At 45.9% G+C, this 3974-nt stretch overlaps 1 protein-coding gene across 4 annotated transcripts in view; it reads left to right on the top strand.

The window, feature by feature from the left end:
* RUSC2 (RUN and SH3 domain containing 2) overlaps positions 1-3974 on the top strand; it is a 69226-nt gene that overhangs the window by 55457 nt on the left and 9795 nt on the right. The gene's annotated exons all lie outside the window — the stretch shown is intronic.

Raw genomic sequence — 3974 nt, forward strand, 5'->3', positions numbered from 1 at the left:
AAAAAAAAAAAAAAAAAAAAAAAAAAAAAACACTGAGGCAATAGAGGGGATAAAATCAGCAGGACTTAGAGGCTGACATATTCAGAAATAACGGATTCAGAAGACTGATTCTGAACCTGGATGATGGGAAAGATGAGGCCATGAATAAGGGTTGTAATCACAGGAGATTTCCTGGAACAGAGATGAGACATAGTACAGGTTTGGACATTTAGGAATTTGCAGTGCCTAAGGGACAACCAAGGGATATGTCTAACAACAACAAAACACACTGGGCATCAGTGAGGTTTATTTTTTGATCAGTGATTGTAGCCACCTCCAAAGAGCCTAGACCTGACCCTTGACCTTTAAGTTCCAAGTGGCTTCCCTAGGCCAGCTCTTTCCCTATTCATTTTGTAAACTTTTAAATATTTTATACCAGTGTGTTACAGTGGTGCTGGTGACAGAGATGAGAGGGTTGATCTCTGTTTTCAAGGATTCCAACGAAGGATGGAAACAGAAAATGAAATGGATAATTAAAAAGAAGAGATGGTAATATTCAGTACTGGCCAGTGAGGGGGTATCTAAATCAGACTGAAATGTCAGGGAGGGACTGCTAACACAGTTTACTTAAATTTAAGCCCAATCTAGAAAGATTATTAGGATTAGGCTTTGTGAAGACTTGTAAGAAGAATGTTCTAGGCTCACAGGATAGTCTGTACAAAACCACAAAGGCACAGAATAGCTTGACCCTTTCTAGGAACTGCATATAATTTGGTATAGCCATAATGCAATGCAGGTGGAACCACTGAAAGATTTTAGTCAGAGAAATGGCTCTTCGCACTTGTTTGTTTTTGTTTGACTTGAGTTTTTGTCTGCTTAATGATATGTTTTGATTTGCATTTTAGAAAGATCACTGGTTGTTTGCTCCTTCAGGCCTTGTTGTTTTTATTTTTTGAGACAGAGTTTCGCTCTTGTTGCCCAGGCTGGAGTGCAATGGCATGATTTTGGCTTACCACAACCTCTGCCTCCCAGGTTCAAGTGATTCTCCTGCCTCAGCTGGGATTACAGGCAGGCGCCACCACGCCCAGCTAATTTTGTACTTTTAGTAGAGATGGGGTTTCTCCATGTTGGTCGGGCTGATTTCGAACTCCTGACCTCAGGTGATCCACCTGCCTCAGCCTCCCAAAGTGCTGGGATTATCGGCATGAGCCACTGTGCCCGGCGAGGCCTCATTTTTAAAAAAAAGTAATTGGGCCCCGTGCAGTGGCTCACATCTGTAATCCCAGCCCTTTGGGAGGCTGAAGCAGGGGGACTACCCCGGGTCAGGAGTTTAAGACTAGCATGGCTAAGACGGTAAAACCCCATCTCTACTAATAATACAAAAATTAGCTGGGCATGGTGGTGCATGCCTATAATCCCAGCTACTCCAAAGGCTGAGGTAGGAGAATCATTTGAATCCGGGCAGCAGAGGTTGCAGTGATCTGAGATGGCGCCATTGTACTACAGTGGAGGCAACAAGAGTGAAACACCACCTCAAAAAACAACAAAAAAATTGAATCACTGGTTTTGGGCAGAAGATGGACTGGAAAAGGTGTCTTCTCTGAAGTCAGGAAAGCACCATGTAGAGTGGAAAGTCACTGGAATAAAAGTGGTAGCTGGCACCCACTGGGTGCAGTGGCTCACACCTGTAATCCCAGCATTTTGGGAGGCTGAGGCAGGCAAGTCGCCTGTGGTTGGGAATTCATGACCAGCCTGCCAACATGGTGAAACCCCATTTCTACCAAAAATACAAAAATTAGCCAGGTGGGGTGGTGCATGCCTGTAATCCCAGCTACTTGGAAGTCTAAGGCAAGAGAATTGCTTGAACCTAGGAGGTGGAGGTTGCAGTGAGCCTATACCAAGACACTGCACTCCAGCCTGGGCAACAGAGTGAGACAATATTTCAAAAAATATATATATAATAAAGTGGCTGAAAGAGGATCCAGGGACAATATGTGGAGTTACAAAGGGAAGAAGGGGATACTGTGACTTAAGGGGTGAGCAGTACCCTCAAAAGAGACTCAGAAGAATTAGGACAATAGAAAAACCAGGAGTGGCGGGGTGCAGTGGCTCACGCCTGTAATCCCAGCACTTTGGAAGGCTGAGGCGGGCAGGTCGCCTAGGGTCGGGAGTTTGAAACCAGCCTGACCAACATGGTGAAACCCCGTATCTACTTAAAATACAAAAATTAGCCAGGCGTGGTGGCGGCACCTGTAATTGCAGCTACACAAGAGGCTGAGGCTGGAGAATCACTTGGACCTGGGAGGCAGAGGTTGCAGTGAGCCAAGATTGTGCCACTGCATTCCAGCATAGGTGATAAAGAGAGACTCCATCTCAAAAAGAAAAGAAAAACCAGGAGAGAGTGAAGTCACAGGAACCAAAGGAGGAGAAAGTTTCAAAAAAAAAGTTTGAACCAAAAGAGTTCTAAAGAGAAATCACCTAAGATAAGAATCCTGAAGGCAATATTTGGGGGTAATGAGAGTGGAAACCAGATCTCAGAGGAAGGAAACGGGAGGTAAAGCAGGGACAGCAAATTCTCACAGCTGTGCTGTAGCCTTAGGTTGGGTCTGTTGGCTTCTCAAAAGAAAATGTTTATAAATAATATTATTTGTAGCCGGGCGCGGTGGCTCACGCCTGTAATCCCAGCACTTTGGGAGGCCGAGGCGGGTGAATCACTGAGGTCAAGAGATCGAGACCATCCTGGTCAACATGGTGAAACCCCGTGTCTACTAAAAATACAAAATTCAGCTGGGCATGGTGGCGTGTGCCTGTAATCCCAGCTACTCAGGAGGCTGAGGCAGGAGAATTGCCTGAACCCAGGAGGCGGAGGTTGCGGTGAGCCGAGATCGCGCCATTGCACTCCAGCCTGGGTAACAAGAGCGAAACTCCGTCTAAAAAATAAATAAATAAATAATAATATTATTATTTGTGCTGTCAGGGAGGTCACAGTCCATCAGAAAACTTCATGTTCCTAAACATACACAGAAGAGCTGTCCTTGGGGTAGGCATGGGAGAGAGGGAGATCTCTAGGGAAGAGAAATAGCAAGGATTGACTGGGTCCTTTGGAACCCACTCCCTTCTTAGAGTGCAGTGCCTGTCTGCTGGGTGCATCTCGATACTATGGCTGGCGTTCTGAGGGCAAGAAATATCCTGCTCAGAGAGGTGAGGAGAGGCATTACCAGTGTTTTCTCTATCAGATTGAGACTTTTCATATCAAGATTCTGCTCTGTTTTGTAAGTCTTCAGTCTTCTCTTGATTCTGTATAGCTTTTTTCTAAATCAAAAACAAATGACAATTCATCAAGTTTTGAATGACAAAAGACAGGCTGATCCAATCTGGGAACGACAGAAGTTGAGGTGGGCTGGGCATAGTGGCTCACACCTATAAGCCCAGCACTTTGGGAGGCTGAGGTGGGAGAATCACTTGAAGCCAGGGGTTTGAGACCAGCCTGGGCAATATAGTGAGACCCTGTGTCTACAGGAAAAAAAATTTTTTAAATAGCTGTGAGTGGTGGCACATGCCTGTAGGCCTAGGTACTCTGGGGGGCTGAGGCGGGAGGATCGCCTATGTCCAGGAGTTTGAGGCACAGTGAGCTATGATTACACCACTGCATTCCAGCCTAGGCAAAAAGTGAGATCCTGTCTCTAAAAAAAATTAAAGTAGGCCAGGCGCGGTGGTTCACACCTGTAATCCCAGCACTTTGGGAGGCCGAGGCAGGCAGAACACTTGAGGCCAAGAGTTTGAGACCAGCCTGGCTCATGGAGAAACCCCATTTACACTAAAAATACAAAAATTAGCCAGGTTTGGTGGTGCACGCCTGTAGTCCCAGCTACCCAGGAGGCCAAGGCACAAAAATCACTTGAACCCAGGAGGCGGAGGTTGCAGTGAGCCAAGATCACACCACTGCACTCCAGCCTGGGTGACGAGTGAGACTCTGTATCAAAAAAAGTAAAAAA

The sequence above is a fragment of the Cebus imitator genome, unplaced genomic scaffold (assembly GCF_001604975.1).
Source record: "Cebus imitator isolate Cc_AM_T3 unplaced genomic scaffold, Cebus_imitator-1.0 Scaffold149, whole genome shotgun sequence".
Taxonomy (NCBI): Eukaryota; Metazoa; Chordata; class Mammalia; order Primates; family Cebidae; genus Cebus; species Cebus imitator.